Source organism: Thamnophis elegans, chromosome 4 (genome assembly GCF_009769535.1).
Source record: "Thamnophis elegans isolate rThaEle1 chromosome 4, rThaEle1.pri, whole genome shotgun sequence".
Lineage (NCBI taxonomy): Eukaryota > Metazoa > Chordata > Lepidosauria > Squamata > Colubridae > Thamnophis > Thamnophis elegans.
This window is the reverse complement of record NC_045544.1, coordinates 81,327,816-81,352,216: the sequence shown is the minus strand read 5'-3', so window position 1 is coordinate 81,352,216 and position 24,401 is coordinate 81,327,816.

Below are 24,401 nucleotides of genomic sequence, written 5' to 3'. Positions count from 1 at the left end.
TCTAAATAAAATTATGAACTAATACATTTTGCAACAAAACATATTTCTACTTTCATATAATTCTATTTTTACATACTTACTGAAATCACAGAGTCTTGGGACTAGGCAGCTAATTCAGTACAAATGTTGATCAAGATATGATTTCAGTGAAAAGGCAAAATCAGTGCTGACTGCCAGTGATGTCAACAGGAGAGAGGTCAAAATCTGAATGGGTGGTGGTCATAATTTATGACCTGTCCCTTTTCTGAATATATGTGATATTGATACAAATATAAGAGGGTGGGGCTTGAACTGTCTGCAACCAACATTCTATGTTTCCCCAAAGGATATTGCTGTAAAGAATCAGAAAAGAATGGTTTTTAGAAAATAAAAGTGATCATTATTCTACCCCGTTCTATTTGTGGATTTTCTGTGGACATCTAATTGGCCAGGGTGGAAATGGAATGTTATACTAGATCAGTCTTTTGACTTGCAAAAAAAAAAGCATCTTATGAAAGATGAATAGAAAGGACATTGCTTGCAGAAAATAAATTGACTCAGTTGATGGCTTCATGTGCAGATGGGAAGGACTTGTTGGTTGGAAGCAGTTTATGAACCAGGAATCCATTATTCCAGTTTTCAAAGCATAATTGCAGTCTGAAATCAAACAACTTTACCTTTTTATCATGTTGTAGTGCTTCAGAGGCCTGATACATCTTTATCATACAAACTAGTTTGCAACCATAACAGTAATCATTTAAACTCATCTTGAGGTTGTCCCGAAATAAACTTTTCCTACAGTTACAAAAAAAGGAGAAAGATAAAGATTTAAATCATTTCCCAATATACAGTTTGTGGGGTGGGGGGGTATTTTTGGTCCTTAGATTGTGCCATTTCTTAGTATTGATGATAATTTCTATTACTATTCTGTGTCAAAATAATTATTATTTACTAAACTTATATGCTGTCCCAACTCTCAACAACCCTGGGTAGCTTACAACCATAACATAAATTGAATTGTGATAAAACATATGAAACAAGGAATTTCATTCCTCCCTGCAGAAGACCTATAGAACAGCAGTGTGGGAGACATAGGGATCTTGAACAAAAACTTGTTTTAGAAAGCTATGAAGAAGGTACACTTCTGGGGTCCTGAGAGATTGTTTTATTTAAGAGAAGGAACCCAGAACAAGCCAATTCTTCAGGATCGAATTGGCCAATCAATCAAGGGAAGGCACTTTGCCACTTCCCCTTCCTCAAATCATTTTCCCTGCACATACTCAATCTCAGCCACTTTCTATATGCAGACAGACAATGCCAAACCTGACAGACAATGAATAAAGTGAAGGTCCATAGCTACATTTTTCCCAAAACCCCTTATTTGACATTCCTAGAGCCGCTCTAATGATAGTTACTAGAAATAATAGAAGCTTTTTCTGGAAAACATGGGAATCCCCTTTGGAACATTTTGTGCCACCCCACCCCCACCTCTGGACTAAGGTCTCCTCCAGCCCTCCTGACCTTCTGTAAGAACCTAAAGACCGAGTTCAGACAATTGTCTTGGGACTTCAAAGGAGGGGCTTCATGTTGGAACTGGCTTTCAAATTTATATCAGTCACACACACCCTCTTATCCTATTCCCCCCTCCCTATCTTTTTACCTATCTTTTTTTAGATATCATACTTTGTATTGTACATTTTGTATTTTATAGTTTTGTAGCATTATATTTATATAATTTTATTTTAATATTGTATTCTGCTCAAAGTTACCCTCTGGTAAGATGATTGTCCAATAAATTTGATGATAGATATATAGATGATATAGATATATGATAGATAGATATATGATGGATAGATAGATAGATAGATAGATAGATAGATAGATAGATGATAGATAGATAGATAGATAGATAGATGATAGATAGATAGATAGATAGATAGATAGATAGATAGATAGATAGATAGATGATAGATAGATAGATAGATAGATAGATAGATAGATAGATAGATAGATAGAGAGAGAGAGAAACACAATATAATATAATTTCTCCTCCACAAATTTGACCAACAATAATAAAGGAGCAAAGGACAAGCTATCTTTTCAAAGATCAGAAAAAAAAATTCTTCTTCTGGGGGTTTGCTCCACCCACTTTTTATCATTAATCCCTCCACTGCCTCTCTGTTAATATTAAGGGGATTTCTCTCTTCTCCCAAAGATAAAGTAAGCTCTCTGTATATCAGAGAAAAAGCCAGTAGGCATATTTTCTACAAAGGGCATGTCCAGGGATTTTCATAAATCATTACAACATAACAGAATTGCAGCTTCATTTTTAGTCATCCTGTTTAGAGTACATAAGTTGTCATGCTTCAGAAAATGTTATATATTATGTATAACACTCTTTAATTCAACACTGTGCCTAGAGTTGCTTGCTATGAGACTGATTTAGCAATCCACTCCCATTCTTGAAATATGACATTAATAGCCCTTGTAGTATCCTCCATCATTCTCTACATTTTTCTTCACTAATATTGGCAGTAATCTGAAACTAATTAATATGTTTGGATTGCAAAAATACACTTGAAAAAGTACATGATGGCTTTTAGTGTACATGGCAACACTAAGATAGAGCTTATCTGATTGATTAGTTGTCTCAGAAGACTTTTTACCCTTCCAATTTCAGATGAGCTATCTGCAAAGGATTATCACATTTTCAAAGATACATTCTCCATGGAATGTATGTACAAAATTTAAAGCAAAAATAGAACAATTCCCTGTTCCTGTGTTTTAATATATAGATATTTATTTGTTGCAGCTTTGTTTTCTGGTAATAAATATCTTACAAGTTTAAAAATGTAAATCCCATATGATTCAATTTAATTACTGTCCCAGATTCTGATAGATGAAAGTAAACATTTAAAACAGGAAGTAATATAATTTCTACTTTAGTTGTAATGATTATTCTAATGATCAACAAATTAATCAGTGAAGCATTTGAAACTACAGTTTTTTAAAAAAGTTTAATTCCCCATATGTATATATTTTGCATGGGAGGTTTTAGTTGGGGGATTTTAAAAGATAGCTATTAGATGAATCTGTCTACTACAGATTTCACTGGCAGTTTGCATCATATTGCCTGGGATTAAATCTCTGATAGAATATTCTAACAACTTTGAGATATTATTAGTTCCTTAACATCAAATATTTACTTAACCCTGTGAAATGCTGTAAACTAAATGTGACAGATCATCACTCCAATTCTGGCATTGCTTTCTCACCTTCTGTTAAATAGTGATAGTTGCTCTGAAACAGTGAATCTAAAGAATTTCATGTGACATTATTTTTCTGATTCTATAGCAATAGATATCCTACATAGCTGTTCTGACCCCCCTCTTCGCTATTACACACACAACAGTCAGACAAGGCTTGTAAAAGAATGTCTTTATCAGTCCTGGCTCAAGTTGGCTACGAACTCAAAAATAAACGTAGATAAAGTCTCTGGCAAAAAGTTACACAGCAAATGCAAAACAAAAACTCTTACAGCAAACCAGGTTGACAGAAAGCAAATCACTTATCCAAGTGCCTCTTTAAATCACGAAAATGAACTCACGAACAAACCACGATGAACCACGAATGACATTGACTTCTGCAACTAAGGTGTGGCACCATCCGTCTTTTATCTGCAGAAGACGACCCTAACGAGCAACAGCTGCTCATTATTCCTGCATCCCGACTCAACTCACAGCAAGCTTCTGCATCCCGACTCAACTCACAGCACGCTTCTGCTGAGTCACAACACATAGCTATAGGCTACAACAAGTTCTCTTAGAATTAGAAGCCAATATGAATATCCAGAGTGATATTGTTGGAACATCTGGGTATCTGAAAGAAGCCAGTCTGAATGACACTGCTCTTAAGTACCTTTTCAGAATATTTGAAACAAATTCTCACAAGGCAAAAGTCTGAAGTTTATTTTTCCCCCTCTAGGCATTTCCATTCATAGAAGCCAGTTGCCTTCCTAAAGTTCTAGATATCGAGAACACGTAGAACTATTATTCTTCCTTTGATCTTAGCCAAGAGTGCATTTTTTTTTCAATTTAGGAAAAAGAAAACCCAGAATGGGAAAGGATACATATCAGAAAAATGTTATTTCTGGCCTCATATTCCTTTAACTTTCAGTATTATTTAAACTATTAAAATACTCTAGAGAGCAGAAAATACTACAAGGAGCTACAATCTGTATACTACTCATTTTGGGATCTTTGCATGTCCTATTTGGCTAGCCTGCTCCATCTGCAGGTTCATTGGAAGCAGCAGATTTGTTAGGTTTGCAGATACACATTTGTTCTACATGAAATTATTGTACTGAAATGTTTTGACAGAAGAAGCTCTGCAGGATTCTTCAGGAGCTATTATAAGAAAAACTTACAATGACCACAGTAGCTCATTCTCATTAATCTTGTTGCACAGTGTGATGGAAAAGGCTTACAGTGTATTTGCTAAGGGAAAAACAAACAAACAATTTTATTGATTTTTTTTTGTTTTTTACTATATTAGTAAAGTATATCTTATTTTAGATTATTTAGTTCAGTAAAACTTAAACCAGGCTAACTATTAAGAACACTGGGAGGACTCTAGCAATTTCAACTACTTCTTCCACTGCTCTAATGAAGTGTGATTTCTCTTTTAAAATCTAAATTATTTTAATATTTTCCTTTTCCTTTTTGACTTTCTCTGAACTTTAATTTGTCTGATTTTTTAAAGAGAATTACCAGGAACTGGGCACGTTATTCAAAGTTTGCATTGATCAACATAGAATAAACCAAAATGTTTTCTTGGTTTCCAAAATACCCTTCTGCTGCAACATAAAAATAAAATTATTTTTTACTTTTCTCCCCCCCCTGCATCTTTATTGAGTTTCAACAAGAATAAAAAAAAAATTCTTTCTTCAAGAGTTACAAATATAAAATATATTAACCTCATGCTCTAAAATTCATGATAGTACACATTTGTTTCTACAATGATAAATAGTTATGTCAAATCTCAAACATAAAATTTCATTTCCTTTTTGCATTCCTTAATTCCTTAATGCAAAATGCCCACAATGTGTTTCCACAAAGAAACCAAGCTAGCCAAAATCATTTCTTTAATAAAAGTAGTCAATTTTGCTAATCTCAGGTAACTCCGTTAATTTTACCATTCATCTTATATCTTCTAAAGCCATATTACATTGCTGACCTTTTTCAGAAATACTGTTACCAAGCCAAGTAGCCACAATCCTACATCTGTACATTTCATGTGTTTCCTAAGGAAAAAACTTAGTATTTGACCCTATCAAATGTTATTCTGTTATTTTCACTTCATATCTCTAACCTATCAAGAGCTTTTAATTTTTGTCTTCTTATGCCAATCTATTTTTGCTAATCTTATGCTAATCTACATGTGGGTGTATAGATAATTTTGTATTTATTTATTTATGTATTTATTTATGTACTTACTTATTTATTTATTTATTTATTTATTATTTGCTTATTCATTCATTTATTTATGTATTTGTTTATTTATTCATTTTTAGTCATATTTATGTAGTGTATATTGGAAGTGGTGACCCTTTGAGAGCTGTGTGCAATGAAATTTGATTTTAATGCATGCTGATTGGTGCACATTCAAAGTGACAAAATTATTCTATTCTATCCTATTATTCTACTTTTGTGTAATCTGAAAGCCTTTCATCTTTTCATCAAAATCATTAATAAAAATGTTAACAAGCACAGAGTCCAGGACTGAAGCTTTTGGCACTCAATAGCTCAATCCAGTTTGATGAGGAACTATTGAGAAGCAACCTTGGAACACAATTTTTGAGTAACTTGTCATGTAGCCTGTACTTAATAAGCTCACTAATCAGAATGTCATGGAAATGTTTGTCAAATTATTGGCTCAAATGAAGCTATATTACATCCACAGGATGTTAGTCTAATGTAGCTAAACTAACATGCTGCATGTAACTTTTCATGATAAAAATATGTTTGGTAAGATTTGCTTTTGATAAATCCACACTTATTTCTGCTGATATTAATGTTGTTTTCAAAGTGCTTACAGACCAATTTGTCTGTCCTTCCCTGGATCATCCTTTCACCGCTTTTTCAAATGCCTACTCAAATGCCATAGGAATGTCTATGGCTTCCTCCAGGCTCTTGGCATTCCCCCATTCTTGAGGATCTCTCAAAAATAATCCATAACATTGGGGTGAGATGATCAGCATGAAATTCATCTGGTCCTTCATGCTCTTGCTAAAAATTGAATGATTGTGCACATATCTCTTATGGAAGTCTAATCAAAAATAGAAATGAGTAACTCTGCTTCTTGTTTTTTTATCTGCTAGTATTTTCTCTTCTTCAATGAACAGTTGAGATAGCTATTCTTTTTTCTCCATATTATTACTTAAAAACTACTTGAAGAAGCTCTTTTTACTGTACTTAACATTCTTCAAGTTTCAGTTTCTTCCAAATTTCAGTCTTTCTGAAATCAGATCAACAATGTTGAGGTCTGCCCTTATATTCTTTCTTAATTAATTGTTTCTCTGTATTTTTGTATTATTGGATATATTTATGTTTAAGAATAATAGTTAATGTAACATTATTAGTATTCCTTGAAGTTAAAGAAATGAATAAGAAGATATATTTCTGCTAATTGGACTGTGTATTAAAATGGTTATAGCTCACAGAGCATGTATTTCCTTTATTTTGAAATTGAGATTCTACAGTATTTTCCCCATAATACACAGATAAAGAGAAATAATATCTCAAGGTACTTTGTTTCAAGACACGTTTATGTTTTGCACATACCTCAATAGAAGTTTAATTTTGTTTTTCCTCTGAAAAACTAGTAGCTTGCAGTCAACTCACGTTCCACATATAATTATGTTATTATGACAAAATCACCACCAGCAGCTAAACAATAGATCCAAGTCAAGTTTAGCTCCTCAGTCCTTGAGATCAAAGATTGACAGGATGTAGCAAAGTCAAATTGCTAACAAGTCCTTTGTGCATTTCCATTTCTTTATTTTTCCTTATTCTGGCATATTTATTTCCATTCGAAAGATGCTGAAGTATAACTCTGTTTGTGAAAAACAGAAAATTTGAACCCAAGCTATCAAAACAAAATGAATTATTATAATACTTTCTACCATATTCTTGAATGATTCCTCATTTCTCCAGTATCATCCACCCAAGACAGTGAATGTCCAAAAGACAAAAGAAAGTAGATGTGGGAGTTTGGAAGGAGCTTCCCTTCTCTAGAATAGCAATAGCAATAGCACTTAGACTTCTATACCACTTCACAGTGCTTTGCAGTCCTCTCTAAGTGATTTACAGAGTCAGCCTATTGCCCCCAACAATCTGGGTCCTCATTTTACTCACCTCGGAAGGCTGAGTTGACCTTGAGGTTGGTGAGATTTGAACTCCTTAATCTGATATCATTCACCTCATTTAGTTATGTTATGTTCCCTAGTCTTATTGTACATGATGAACTAGAGATAGGAAACACCTTGGAATGGATATCTATATTAATCAAAATAATAAGCAGATAACAACAAGATCTGGCAATGGCTAAGAGCAAAGAGGTTAAAGAAAGAGAGGCACTAATTTTGGCTGCATTAGATCAATGCATACAAAAGCAGAACTGAGAAGCAAAGGCAAAGGCAGCTTTTGCAAAGAAGCTAAAGAAGTGAACCATCTAGTCAGCTGTTGGAAGACAATTGCACAGACTGATTACAAACAATGGCAGGTCAAAGTAGCAATAATGATGCATTGGAGTAAGTGCAAGAAATGCCAGTTACCTCCAAACAAGAGAAAGCAACTGGAGAAAATCACAACATAAAAGACATGCAAATAGAAGTAGGAGGACTGTGGCAAAAGAAAGATAGTACTGATAGTATTAGATAACTTGAATGCAATCCCAAAACATCTGGAGCATGGACTTGAACAACATCAGCTTTGATAAAATCACCATCAATCAAATACAGAAAACAGCTTTATTTGGAACAGCTTACATTCTGCAAGGATATCGGCCTATCCCAGGTCCATGGAATAGATTCAATAGGTCCATGGTGGTGAACCTATGGCACGCGTGCCAGAGGTGGCACGGAGAGCCAGCTGTTCTTCTGGTTTCCAGCACACTGGTCTTTGTGAGCACCTCAGCACCGGAAAAAAGCATGAAAATTGCCAAAAAGCCAGGCAGTATTCCAGGCCATTTCTAGGCCTTTTCCAGGCCATTTTCAGGCGATTTTCCAGCTCTCCAGTGCCCATGAAGACCAGCTTGTGCCCATGGAGACCATTACAAAAACAGCCTGAAAATGACACAAAAAGCGGCCCCAAAATGCTCCTAAAGGTCCCCAAAACAGCCAAAAAACAGGCATGTGCATGCCAGCCAGCTGGTCTTTGTGTTTCCAGTGCTCCAGCACTCACACATGCACACACATGCACATGTGTGCCAGTTTGTGCTGAAAAGGTTTGCCATCACTGCAATAGGTGGATGAAAATGCCAAATCCACTCTAAACATCTGGCTGACTTTGTGACCAATCATCAAAATCTGTAAGGTAAAGGCTAAGAATGAATTCTGATATGAAAAGTGAAGCTATTTAAAATCGGCAAGAAGGTATAAACAGGCTTATAAAATCTTACTGTTTATGAAATAGAAAAAATATGAAAAGACAGTAGAGGTTTTTTAAAAATTCCTATTTAAAATTTAAAAATTCATCAGTGATGAGAGAGTTCTGAGTGGATTGTAAAGATGAATACTACTAGCAAAAGTAAAACAATCAAAAAACAATTTACTGGCCATTGGCTGTGGAAGGAAAGAATGGAAGACTTATGTTCTGAGCCTTGTACTTAAAAAAATATATTCAGAGAAACTAGGCCAGCTGCAAGCAGATTGATCAGGTTATTAGAAATTAAATCTTAGAAAGAGAGATTGAGAGATCTGGCTATGCTTAGCCTTCAGAAAAGAAGATTAAGATGGAGAGGATATCATAACACTCTTCAAAAACCTAAAAGTAATTTGAATACACAGAAGGTCAAAACTACATCTGTATCACCCCAGTGCGTAGGACACAGAATAACGTTTTTAAATTGCTGAGAAGCAGATTGCAGCTGACTGTTAGGAAATACTTTTGAGAGTAGTTGTGATATTGGAATTGATGACACAGGGAGGTGAGGGACACTCCTGTTTTTGGAATATTCAGACAGAGGCTAGACAGCTATTGGTCATGAATTCTTGAGAGGCCTAAATAATTCCAACAGGATGGTTTTGGGAGAAAGTATAGAACAAAACAAAACAGGAAATGGGATGGAATGGAATGCAATATCCTGAAAGAAGGAGCCAGTGATGGATTGAAATAATGAATTTCTTGTTACATATTGTTTTTATTGAGAGGCAGATTGCAGTGGCCAATTTCTTCTGTGCAAACCATAGAGAAGGAATATTTTCTTTGGGATTTATGTGTGTGTAAATGCATTTCTTCTCTTAGGGTTGCAGTGTAGATTTTATTACTTCGCTGTGTTCTACCTTTGAAAATGACTGGATAAATATAACCATAATACAATTACACAACCATGGCTTTGACCTCTCTTTTCAAATTGTACTTAGACTCTTCCCTCATTCCCTACGGATACCTCCACCTCCTTGGCCTATTTGCCAATCTCCCCCCGCCCCCCACCTTATCATGCTGCATTGTGTGAATCTTCACACAAAGAGTAAATCTGAAAGACAGAATATCTGCTCCTTCCCCACTTGGGAGATAAAGCATTCACCAGATAAGAGAAGCTGGCAATCTGCCTTTGTCTTGTTGGTTGATATTTAAACTGGGACTTCTTGGCTGTTATATTTGTACAGATTTTGCATATTTCATGATATCACCAAGAACCTCCAGCAAAAGCTATGAGATCTTTTCCCCTCCCAGCATGTGACTTTATTCTCTCTCTGCACTAAAAGGCAGAACAAATGTGTTTCAGCAGAGCAGCTTGAGCTTGTCATTTACCATATTGGAAGAGAGAGTTGACATCTCAAGGTTCTGATTCCTGGAGAGGAGTCTCATTTATTTAATGGGACCTCCACAAATTATTTCTTCCTGCAAATCCAAAGGAAAAACTTCAGATTTGCATCATATCACAAAAATCAAAACTTACTGGGTCTCAAAATAACATACCTCACAAACTTGTTAGGGACAAATGGATGGATGGGAAGAAAGCATCTGTTTCTCTTTGACTTCATTGGAGGAAGGGGGTGATAAACATTCACTGAATCAATGAAAACATGTTCTTCCCTTTGCAAGCAGTTACTGGACTGAGACAGAAGGCTTTTCTGCACCACAGCTTTAAGCTGCTTGGTTTCCATATGTAAAGCAACTGGAAATGAAACAGGCTTAAGAAATCCATTTCTGATTCCAATCCTTCCTCCACTTTGACCAGAATGATGGCCAGGTGTCTAAATGTCAATTAATGTCATTGGTAGATTTCTCTGCTCCTTTCCTAGCCTATTCATGCCAGGAAAGGAAGTAGCAATTGTTCTCTGTTCTAAGGGCATGACTTTTGAAGATGGGAGGACTACATTTTTTAAGTTCTTTCTGTCACATGGGCTAAAAGGGTAATTGACAGCTGATTATTATAATGGGTAGCCATTAAGTTAATATTGGGTCTTAGTTACCACATAGATTTTTTTTCCTGAATGAAAGGTTCCCAACATGGTCCTTAAGATCTTTCAACAATTTTTAATTGAGTCCATTCATAATTGAGTCCAAGCTTATTGTTCTCCTTTTCTCTTTCCTTATAATTTTCAAATATTTAAAAACATCTAGAAGACTTGTATGGAGAGGTGGAAGCAGACAGGAGGAAGTACTGGAACATTCCATTTTAATGCATTTTAATCATGCATTTATCAATACGTAGTATATAGTAATAGCTTTTTGGAAGTGCCTTGACTGCTGGTTGACCCATTGTTAGAAGGAGATGACAGCAGTAGTGAAAATGAAACCATTTGCTTTCCTCCTTAGGAATGCCTGCCTACTCAGCAAGGGGATTTGATTATTTAGGAATCTTTTAGTGTAGGAATGTTAGTGATAAAATAGACACTTTAGCATGACTTCTAAGTTTTAGTTAAATCTAATCCTTGGTTAAACTGTGTTACTATGACTGCTAATTAAATATGCATGATGGATGCATGATGTTGCCTTTTTATTATTGGTTTATGATAATGTATGCTTTTGAATTTTCTAACACAGGATCCACTTCAAGCAGGAGTGTGCCCATTTTGCTTCTGGGCAACCTTTTATTTGTAAATAAAAGTCTCATTCCTAGAGAGAGAGAGAGAGAGAGAGAGAGAGAGAGAGAGAGAGAGAACAACAGCTTACTGGAGGCTGAGGAGAAGCCATAATCTTCTCCTTAGGAATGCATTCTCATTAAGGGGGTACAGTCCATACTCCAATACCACACAATAGCTTGAAAAGTACCAAGTCAGAGACCTGGTAGAAACACACTGATCCCAAAGCTATTGGAGCAGTGGTGAAATTATTTTTTTACTACCAGTTCTGTGGGTGGATACTGCAAAATCTCCATTCCCACCCCACTCCAGGGGAAGGATACTGCAAAATCTCCATTCCCACCCCACTCTGGGGCCAGCCAGAGGTTGCATTTGTCAGTTCTCTGAACTACTCAAAATTTCCACTACTGGTTCTCCAGAACCTGTAAGGACCTGCTGAATTTTTACCCCTGTATTGGAGTCAAGAGCAGGTATTCACAAAGCCAGATGCTGAAGATGTTTCCAGTAATACACAAATTAAATCCTCTCCCCATCATGCATGCATAGTGGAGACCTTCTTTGTTCAGTGGTTGGAAAAACTGAGGCACCAGGCTTATTGCAGAGTCACCATCTTGCTGTTTGCTTGCAAGGCATTTATTTAGCCTGGATGTAACAATCTCAGGCTGGGAATTTTACCCTGCCTTTTGGCACCTTTGTTAAACAAAAAAAGGGTCAATGGGGTGGGACCTGACAGGGTATCAGCGTTGAGTTCAATAATGATGCCTCACATTCCTTGTTTTTTCCCCCCTAAAACCAGCTTTAGATTCACATTTGACAAAACTATCAGTTTCACTCAATTAACAACCACCAAAATGACAAAATGGTGAGCATTTCATTATCCCATTCCTGATACCTGTTCCGACCCAGGCTTTCTTAGAAAGCAAGAAGTAAAGTCTTGGTCCCTGCAAAACCTCTTTTATTTACATGACTATGAATTCCTTTCATTCACAGTCAGCAAGGCTTAGTAAACAGTCTTTCAGAGGAATATTTATCAGCACACACCTTATTTCGTTTGGAGCACAGCCAGTTTCCAAATGCAGGGCAAAACAAACTTGGCACAGAGTCTCTTAAAGTTACAAACAGAACTTTCCACTCTTGAGCTGACCAATGAACAAATTGTTTCCTGCAAAAGTCCACTCCCCATTCATTCCTCTTTTGTTTCGTATGGGAGGGGCCATGGATATGGCTTTACTGCTAAGCTGACCCTGCTTTCTTAGTTGTTCTTGTCTTCTGGTAGCTCTGCGCATGTGCACACTGGAAACAGGCTCCATTTGTTCTTCTGCCTCACTGCTGTCTAACTCCCTCTCTGTCTCTGATGTAAAGCCCTTGTCTGAGCTTTCCTCAACCCCCAGGACTGGCCCATGTTCCTCCCCAACCTCCTCACTGTCCGACTCTGCTGCCAGCTCTGCTGGCTGCCAGCGGGCCACAACAATACCTGAAAAATTAGCCACCAATGAAAGGTTCCACCTTTCATGACAGCCAGCCCTGTAAAAATGAATCAAAGGGCAGAGTTTGGAAGAAATGCCTGCCAGATCACACAACAACCAGTTGGTAGGGAGGTATTTGAATAAGAGAGAATGAAGTGTGGCTGGTGGACTAGACTGCCCTACCTGTACTTGAGAAAGGGAACCATTAGTGTTGATATAGACCAGGAAAACCTGGGTGAAAGTTAAATTATCATAAAGTTGGGGTTGGACAGGACAGAAACAGAAGTTTAACAGAATAACAGAATTGTAAGGGACTTTGAAAGTCTTCTAGTCCAACCCCTTGCTCAAACAGGAAAAACTATACAATTTCAAACAAATGGTTGTCCAGTCGCTTCTTAAAAACCTCCAGTGATGAAGCACCCACAACTTCTGAAGGCAAGCCATTTCACTGATTGATTGTTCTCACTGTCAGGAAATTTCTTCTTAGTGCTAGGTTGAATCTCTCCTTGATTGGTTTCCATCCACTGCTTCTTGTCCTGCCCACAGGTGCTTTGGAGAATAGGTTGACCATCTCTTCTTCATGGCAGCCCCTCAAATATTGGAACACTATTATAATGTCACCCCTAGTCCTTTTTAAAATTAAATTAGACATACCCAATTCCTGAAACCATTCTTCTTATCCTAAGTCCCGTTTCTAAATCAGCTCACATAAGACAATACCATCCATTCCTGCTGTCTAGGAACAGTGGGTGCCCTATCTTCATGCTGGAGCAAATAGGAAACATGAATGAGCCCAGAGGCAAGGAACAGACAGAAGGAAAGAACCTAGAAAAAAGACTTCATGAATAAGCAGAGAAATCATGTGGCTTGTCAGAAATATTTATTTCTCCATTGACCAATGAGGCATAAAGAACATGCTTGTACTTTTGAATTAAAATCAGGATATCTGGTAAGTTAGAAATTTATTTCAGAAATGGAACTGACTGCAACTTTCCACAAAAATGTCAGCAGGAAAAAAAAATCATCTGCTTTTGTTGTCTGCTTATTTGCCTGATGTTTCAGTGTGGCCACTAACATTAGTCCGAGAATTCTCTCTACTATTAAGAGTTGGTTATTCATCAGCAATTTTCTTTCCCTTCCTGCTGTCATTAGAATAAACTGCATATTCATCAAGAGATTTGAATTGCAGAAACTGACATACTTCTTACATTGAGGGATTGGGAGATAGATCCCGAATTGTGCCAACAAGCTTTCAGTGTTGATATAGGGATATTGGATTTTCTTGCCTTTGCATCCCACATTTTGGAGAAGAGAAATCATTAGAGACATTAATAAATATACCTGTACAAAAATTCTAAGCCATTACTGTTAAGAAATACATTTTAATTATATTTACTTTCATAAAATTATATCAGCATATCAAACCTGTAAAATTCTTATAGGAAATGAGTGAATGAATGAATAAGACCTGCATGCTAATAGGAAAATATAATGAAGGAATAAATATGGAGATGAGGGGGGAAAGCACTAGTTCTATATAGCTAAAGAAATGAAGAAGTCTTGATGAATATCAAGAATTTAATCCCTTAGATACTTAGTAAGTATATGATGAGAAAAATGAAGATTTGATATATTATTGTTGTTTAGGTATTACAGGTTGCAAAAAGGGAGTTTAGACTATGCATAATTGGTCTCATTTAATTTTATGTATTTAATGCTGCTATATTTTATCCTTGTTTGCTTGTATATGTTGGATATACTCAGAGGTGGGTTCCTACCAGTTCGCACCTATTCGGTAGAACCGGTTCGTCAAATCTACCAAACCAGTTAGAAGAGGTTCCACCAGTGGACCCAGAAAGCAGGCCACACCTACAGAAGGGTTTCCAAATTTTTTTGAAACCCACCACTGGATATACTGAATATGTTTTATTATAAAAGGCAGGATATAATTATTTCAGTCCAGAATAACAGCTATGGTATCTCATAGAACATACCAGTCAAGAGCTAAACTTAGATATCTGTGCAAAAATATTCACAACTGAGTTCTACTCCAGCTTCAGAGTATTGACATGCGGAGGGTGTATGAAGAGACAAAATGCATATTTTAGACCCATTCAAACCCACCATGACAATATGGCATAGTAATTAAGTATTGGGATAAGTCTGAAGAGACATAGATTTGTGTTCACCACCAAACAAGGAAGTTCACTGCTGGACTTTAGAGTAGTCATAGAGTCCTAAGAAGGAGCCATTTAAGTGACCAAGTATAGATTTTGCTCAACACAGGAAAGGAAGCACATCCTTCAAATGAAGGAGAACCTACCATTTCTTCAGGCACTTTTTTCTATGTTCAACTGCTTTCCCCCTAACATTTAAGTGAATTTTCCTTCCTGTAAGCTAAATCCATTACTCTGTATCCTGCTGTCTCAATATGAGAAGAGATTTTAATCTTCAACTGTGTGACTCTTTTGAAATATTTGAATAGTGCTATCATATTCTCCCATACCAATGCAATTTTTTTTAAAAAAAATGTAAACATTACTCAATTTTTTTCTATCAATGTTAATTATTTCTGGTCCTCTCATCATCCTCTGAATATCTTCCAGTTTCTTTGAATCTTCCTTATACAGTGGCTTCCCAAACCACTGTATAATGTACTTGAGGTGAGACTCACCAAAGCAGAATAGAGAGGAATGATTACTTTCCATAATTTGGAAATAGTGTCTCTAGTTTTGTGGTTTAAAATGTAATTTTCCTTGTCTTCCCCAACATCATATTGCTGAAGCATTCAAAGAGTCATACTGTGCATTACATCATCATCCAGAAAGAGTCAACCAAGCTTGGGACTGATGACAGCCTACAGAGTTGCTCCTGCATGGCCCATGGGAGTCTGACAACCAATCAGAATACAAGCTCAGATTCAAAAGCCTAGAGAGGGCATAAAATCAAGCCACTCTCAGCATCTGTCCCCGCTTTTTGCCCAGGAACTCAAATCATGTCATCCTGTCTACCATTAAAACCATCTTTCCAAACAGCCATGATGTTTCCAGTGTCTCTTTCCCCACTTGGAACTGAACCCAGAAGGACATTTCTTGTAACAACAGGGTTTGGGAAAGGGTGATTCACCTGCTTTTAACTTTCCAAACACTGTAGTAGAACAGTTCCAAATCTCACCTTTAAAGATTGCACAGGAGAAATTTCATTAGTACAAACTTGCCCTGCAAAAACTTTGCTTTGATACAAAAACATCATCAGGTAAAACTCTTCCTTCTGTATTCTTAAAAAAGGTTCAAGAACCTTGGGATCAGGATCTGAAAACCCTATTCACTTTGCAAGGGAAGAAATATTATTAATGTTTCTGCTACTTTTTGCCTTGAAATGAGTGATCTAAAGGCTTCTGATGCACATAAACAAGATCAATTTACTGTGACAGAAAGTCAGCAGTTGAGAGAAGATGGCAAATTCAGTTTGCTTCACTGCTAGTTTGTTTCAATTTTATCTTCCCACCTTATCCTCCTGAGCAAATCCACATATTTTCTTGGATTTTATTGCTTTAATACACAACAAAAGAAAAGAAAACATATAAAGTACAAAGGAGCCACCCCATAAATTTAGAAGGAGGAGATACAAAAACAACAACAACCCAACAACCAGCAAAATATAAAAACATAAAAGAATACAGCAGATGGTCGCATATAATTAAGAAATATTGCAGTTCAACTTTTTAACAAATAATTACAGGTTAGCAACATACAATCATATGCTTTGGTCTTTTCACGGTATCAATAGAGTTACAAGTTCTTCTTATTTAATGACCACAATTCATTTCAGTGAAATGGTCACTAAGTGAATATATGACTGAGATGCTATGAAGATTGCTGCTATCTTTAAAGTTTTCTTGTGTATTTTCTGGCATGTGAGGTTGCGAAGTACAGAAATTTGGTTGTAAATGTGCACATTGGTACAAAAATTATTTGATTTTTTTATTATCATTTACTATCTTTGTATTTGTGAACAGTCAGTAATTGAGGTAATCACTTAATGGGGACTGTAATTCAAAGGCTGAAACATTAGTTAAAATGTTGACATTTGTTAAAATCAGCTTTTGACATCTGGTGATTCATTATCTTTCAAAGAACTCATTACAGTATTTTTTTTTCACAGTAATCTATGAATGATAGCTCCAAAGTTTTCATAAATAAATTCCTTAGTTTATGAACAATGCATTGGAGAGTTAGGTTTAAACTGTCTTCTTAAACTCTTATACATAAATTAAAGAACACTCAACTTATAAGGAACAACCTTAATACAATGCTTATCGCTGTTGGCAACTTTAAGATGGGTGGACTTCAACTCCCAGAATTTTCCAGCTAGATAGCCTGCCAGCCAGTTTCCTCTACTAAATGCCTACCTTTGAATTGAAATTTCAGTTTTATGCATTTCAGAAGCTTGTTTCTAAGAGATTACAGTATAGGGTGATTTTTGCCTGATTTTTTAAAACACAATATCCTTTAAAATATTTTTTTTCCTCTGCTGTGACCATAGTTTCCTGAAAATTTAGAGCTTAAATTTCCCATTTACTAAAATGGTAATGAATAAGCAAACCAACATTTTTCTACAGTCTCCAAAGGACAACTCACAAGATATATTGGCTGACATAATCTTTATGTGGTGTTTTTGGATTAGGGCTTTGGATAACTGAATGACCTTGAATATAACATGTCTGTGCTATCTATAGTGGAAATCATCTATGATCGGATGACCTGTATGATTTGTTATTTTAATGTCCAGATACTTTTGAGGGACAACCTTGACATACCTTCTTGAAAAAGACAAGAGGGGACAGAGGATGACACTCACCAATTTTGTTTGGAACCAAGTGTTCAAAGGGGCAAGATAATGATGCAAAGTGATCAGAGTCACATCACAATGGTACAATAGGTAAGAATCAGAAATCAATCACACTGAGTAATGGATTTGATCTAGTTTGATTTGAATTTCATTTCATTTGGGTGTCCCATGACCTGGATGACTGAGACTCTCCATAGACATTTCATTTGGGTGGTATTGTAATGCATGTATTGCTTCAGAATGATAGAAAACTATGCCTAACTTATTAAACTTGTATGCTGCCCAACTCATAACAGCTCTGGATAACCTATTTGCTTTTGCAATTTATGATTTATCCACTGCCTCAGGCCAAACAGGCTTTAGGTAGTTTATAGATAGTAATACTAGGTAATCATAAACAATCATTATTTGGGTGGAACTAATGCAGAGCTAGTAAATGCCACATTTTTATTAGTTTTTAGGAGGCCTTGAGTATGGGGGGCCCTTCTTGCTCAGGAGGCATTCTGTTCCATGGGAGGAAAGCCTCCTCAAAGAATGATTACCTCTACTGTGCTTCTTGATAAATGGAAAATCTTAGAAAGTGCCTCATAAATGCCAAGATCAGGCAGGTAGAATGTATCTAGGAGAAACACTCATTTAGATCCTCAGGTCCCAGACATAAAGGTAATAAGTAGCATTCTGAATTTCACTAAAAGTCACTGGTATCCATTGTAGTTTTTGTACTGGCTGTGTAATACGGCAGTGCTACAATTCGTTAGGGAACATGGAGGCAACTGCATATGGACACACCAAAGATTCCAAATGGTCTTCAAGAGCAGCCTCAGGTAGAACAAATTTCTGTAACTTAAACAATAGGTGACAAGACCATCTTAAGTACCTCCATTTCCAAATGCACAAACCAAAGCTGGTCAAAGGTCTCACATCTGGTTTCCCAGGAGGAGATGCAGAGCTAGAACAATGTTTTTCAACCTTGGCAACTTTAAAAATGTGTGGACTTCAATTTCCAGAATTCCCCAGCCACCATTGCATCCTAAAGGTGCCAGAGTTGAGAACCATGATTTGGAAGGACTCTAAATTATAAGCCCTACTCTTTCTGATCAAATTTATATTTGGCATCGTGAAATTTGACAAATCCCTTGAATAATGAAATGTCAGAATTAGTAGGTACATTTTTCTGCTAGGATTGAAACTGATTCTATTTCTCCCCAAAGGCTTTCCAATATACAGGGTAAACTTCCACCACATCTCCTATTGGGTCTGGATGCAGATACATAGCAGATATCTCAATGTTACCTTATTTTGAATTGGCAGATAATATATCCCAACATCTTAGAAAGCTCTCATATCTCCTCCCTCATCACCACTGACTGGACCCATTCAAACAGGTAGGAATGAAACATTCATAACATGGCATTTCCTACTTCCAAACCATGGACGAAGTCCAGAAGGAGAGTGTGATTGATTTTATCAAAGACTACTGAGGCCTCTTGGAGTGCAAGGATGGTCATACTCCCCAAAACCAAGTTGTGCCCCAAATCCTCCCTGAAAGTTACCTGTGTATGGTTTGCATTCCATACCTAGGCCTTAAATGACATTCCTTTCAATCAGTTAATTTATACCCTCCAGAGCACTGTGTAAATTGCAACCTTATCACTTTCTCATTTAGTACTCCCTTCCCCCAACATTATAGCAAAGATTCAGTTTTTGTTATCTATCAGCTCTAGATCCAGGACTGACTTTTTGAAGAGTGGGCAGATTAGCCTCTCTTTCAATATCTTTCCTTGCTGGAACATTCCCTTACTTCAGATTAGCAGAGCTCTGTCTTGATTCTAACTATGTATGCCAGGCCAGCAATGATTTGGGATGAGCCCATGGTTATCATGGCCTTGAGTACTCAAGTTGTCTTTGTCTCAGAGAATTACAATTACAGCAAACGGCTCTTTCTGGGGCCATTAAAAGGAAACTTTAAACTGCAAGTTATTTCACTTTAAATGTTTTAAAGAATCCCTTTTAATGGGAGTATATTTTTGTTCTGGGCTCCGCACACAATTCCTGGAAAATTCCACCAGTACTTTACTTAGAAACAGCAGAAGATGAAAGACATGCTAATCTTTATGTAGTAATGTAGTATCAAATAATTGTAAAAACTTTGCTAGGTAAAATAAATTAGAGTTTAGAAAGCAATCTTGGGACCGACATTTGATGCCTCTCTTTTCAATTTTGTATGCAGAATCAAGGAATATAAACACCTCTGTAATGCATGCTGAATGCCTGTGATGAATAGCACCACACATATACTCATAGCTCATTATTGCAATATTAACCCTACACTATTTAGCTTCGCAACAACACAGCTCACTATGAATCAAAAAGAGAAAATTAAGACCCAAGGTTATAATAGAATAGCAGAGGCAAAAGCAGACAAACCTCAAAGAGCAAAGGATTTAATGGCATATTATTATTAGAAGAAAACATTAAGAAGAGAAAGAAGATATTAAGAAACAGGAGATGACAAAATTATTGTAAAAATACAGCTTTATAAAGAGTTTTCAGTAGACATTTAAGTTCTAATGCTTTCTCACATTTATTTTTTGCCACATTTAAAATTTTATCTAAATGCTTGTAGGCAGTCTTTCAGAAATTGTGATCCTTTAGATACATTGAATGACAACTGTCATCCTAAGATTCTTTAGGGGAGAATTCAAAATAGAGAGAAATGGCTCTCATATTACTGATACATAACACTCATTTGCAGATTGAGTTTGCATATTCATGACTCCACCCTTTGTAAAACTGGGTCATGGTATACACACAACACAAGTACATAAGGAGCAGAGCTACTGTCATGTTGTGAGTCTTGTTTCATCATTCTGATCATTGGAATCTGCAGACACATCTGAAGCTGAGACCACATTGGAAAAGCACTTATTACCATTTTGTTTCTATTCAACCAAAAATATTAAATGGATTAATACATACACAACAGACAAAATAACCTTGGAATAGGCCTTAGAGAAAACAAAGGCTCTACATCTTTGCTTAGATAAGCTATGATTGTCTTAGATAACACTAAACTCTATCTTATTAAGATCTATCCTATTGTAGCCTGATTTGAATTAGCGGTTGTTGGACCTTGTGGTTTCTTTTGCTTACCATCGAGTTTTGCGCACCAATCATTTCAACTGTCTTGCACTTTTTTCCAGCCAAGAGATTAAGGTTAGGGTTAGGGTTATCAATTGATGGTTGATAGTTACTGTTACAAAATTATATGCCCATATCATGATCACATCAAGTGTAATGCACCAATTGTTTGTATCTGTGATAGGCAAAACACTTGTGGATGTGATACTTTATTGGTAGTGGAGGGTAAAAAAAACAACAAAACCCCAAATGTTTTCTTATGTTTCTAAAGCTAAATGATTACTTTTACTGGAGTAAATTCAGATAGCACAATATCCTTGAAAACCATTGTTAATTACCTGACCAGTGTGGAGAAGATTTGTTTTATGCTGTACATGTACATTGCCCTGAAATCTGATGTAAAGATAGTATAAATTATATTAGTGGTATAATTTATTTCAAATAAATAAAATAAAAACAGTGTAATATAAAGAGATATTAATACACGCACATAGTTTTTAAAAAGCTGACACAGTAGTGGAAACTCCAAAAAGAAATTGATAAGATTATAAATCTTGAGCCCAGTGTAATGTAATAAAAATTGTCAAGCCACATCTTTCAAAGCATCTTATGTACTTAATATTATTCTGGGTTTTATCCAACATTGCTAGGGGTATTGACACTGAAAGTGCTCTAGCATAGGTACATTTCCTGTGGTTTACTTCACAATGCTCCTAGCCACTGATCAGACACAATGTATCTGCCCAATCTCAGCAACATTGAAAAAAACACCAAATAATCAAACAACACAATAAAATATCCTATTCTGTATACACAGAGAAAAATAAAATCACTGTTATACCTATGAGATTTTGAGTGAAATGTACTTCAGCCAGGGTGATATGTTTGTGGATAGTTCATGCCAACATGGAAGCAAGGTGTAGCATGTATCCAACTTTACAGCTAGCAATTCTCTCTTAGAGGTATTATATAAACCAATGAATAATGAGTAAGTACAGAAAGCCAAATGTAGAAAAGTCACTGGTCGCAAACTATGGAGATTAGGGGAAATGATCAAATATGCATATTCTGTTGCCAAGGTGACAAGGGGCAAAACACCTTTTAAGTCCAGAATCTCCAGATAACATTTTGAAGCAGCTCAGATAGACACCTTCTTAATTCAATGAACCATAAGGAGGAGGAGGAGGTCCACACAATTAGACTTGCAAATTTATTGTCATCCCCATTAAGTAGAGAAGACCATGAAATCACCCCTACTAGATGTTTACAACACCTTTACTTAAGATTGACTATAATGACAGAATCCTCAAGTCTTATTGTATTGTACCTTTGTGTGGATGAGGATTGTGCCCTTTTAAGTTATATTTCAGTTCTCATAGGTCTATCCAATCTACCCACTATTTATCTATTGCTGAAGGTTTTTTTCTGACTTCTAAATACAGTGTTTATTTCATTCTAGAATTGGTTGCCTTCCCCGATTAAGAAACTAGGCAATAGTTTGCTCTTGAAAATAACACAGAGAAGCATACAGTATGTCACAGAAGTGAGTACACCCCCTCACGTTTTTGCAAATATTTAAGTATATCTTTTCATGTGACAACACTGAAGAAATGACACTTGGCTACAATGTAAAAGTAATGAGTGTACAGCTTGTATAACAGTGTAAATGTGCTGTCCCCTTAAAATAATGCAACACACAGCCATTAATGTCTAAATTGCTAGCAACAAAAGTATGTACATGGAACATCTCCTACTTCAAGTTTCAAACTTCAAAAAGTATTTTGAACATTTCCCCTTTCAGTGACTCACCTTATTGGCCAATATCATTTTTATTATCAGTTATACTCCCTGCCCCTGGTTTTTTTCTTTGTATTTTGACCCAAGCTTTATATATAGCTGAAAACTTCATAATATGGGCAATTTATGAGAATTGTTAGAATTTTTAAAGAAGACCAGTTAGATCAGAGAAACAGAACATTTGGCTTCATTCAGAGCCCTTTTAAAATTTCCCGGCACATTGTGATTTTTTTAATATGGTACAAGGGGAGAATTATTAAAGCTTCAGAGAATATATTAACATTATTTGATTAATTTAATACAGTTTAATTATATGGTTATGCAAATTACATGTTTTTGTTTTGTTTTTGTTTCCTTGTCCTGATTTCTAATACATTTTGGAATACAAAACTAATGTTCAAAGGTCAACTACAACTGTTAGACAAAAGGAAGGAGGAAAAAGAGAAAAGAAGTCAACCCACTGTTTCCCTTTCCCATTTTTATGACTCTGAAGCTTGAGTAAAACATATTTTGTTACTTGGAATAGGCTAATGATTTAGAATCTGGCTAAATTGTTTATGTTCATTAAGTGTCATCCAAAATAAATACATATTTAAAAAAACCAGAACAAACTATTTACTGAATACATATGAAAGTGACAGAGCCCAAATAGAAATTCATTCATTAAATATATTTTGAGAAAGATATTATTTCAAATTTGCAATTAGAGAAGACACCAAAAATTCTGGTATTGGTCTCCACTCAGTGGGCATCCTGGACAAATCAGGTAACATTACTAAAGAAGGAAGGAAATATGGCAAACATGTTGCCTTAAATTGATTGAAGATCTCATAAATGGTGGATTAAGTGATTTGAGCTGACAAATTGCTATTAATATATTTTTGAACAGTTTTACAAGATTCTTGTCCTGGGGCTTATTGGTTCACAGAATGGCTGCTGGGGGGTGGGGGGAATGAGTGGGCTTGACTATTCCCAAAATGGGTACCATGGTTGTCATAAATCACAAAGCACCTATTTATCACAGGACAAACTAGTAAGAAAGATCTTTGCCAATTTTTCTTAGATCTATGGGTGTTTTCTTGCCTCTTTCTTTTTATTTTTAACATGTTGGTGGACATTGTGAAAAACACTGCTGCTATCCATATTTTTTTTTAAAAATCCTAAGAATGTTTATATGGGACCTCTGCATATTTTGATAAAAAAGGCAACTGAAACTTTCATGAAACAATTTTGTGAAGAAGCATGAGGGATACTAAGGAAATCTTGAAGGGCGTATTGATGTCCATGCACACCATGCAGTTTTCCTTAGAGTAATATTTTCAATCAGGAAAATGTTGAGTTGTGGGGAAGAGACGCAATTGATTTTCCAGCAATGGCTTCTGGCTTTATGCAAATCCTGATATTGCTGCTGGTTTTATGCTCAGATATGGGTGGAAATACTATCTGTGTTGCAATCAAAAGACTTAGCAAGCAACTTTGTTGCTCATGTGAAAGGGGAGAAGACTGTTGCAGCTGGTGAAGATACATAATTTGTGCCAGGGTGTCAAAAATATTTAATCTAATAATATACAATTTAGGAGTACATGAGGGAAGAACAGATTGCAAGGAGGTGATAGACATATGGATTGAATTACTGGGCAAGGTGAGTGAGCAATGTTTAGAATATAAATGAGCTTCAAGATGCTAAATTAACAATAAAAAATGAGTAGAAGAAACAAAAACTTATTGTCATAAAGGGCCTTAGAGCGGTCATTAAATGCCAAAGGGGGTTTCTTTATAACTGTACACTAGTAGGATGGCAAATAACTTAACACATCAACCTGCTCAAAAGGCAAAGAAGTTCTGGAATAAAGGCA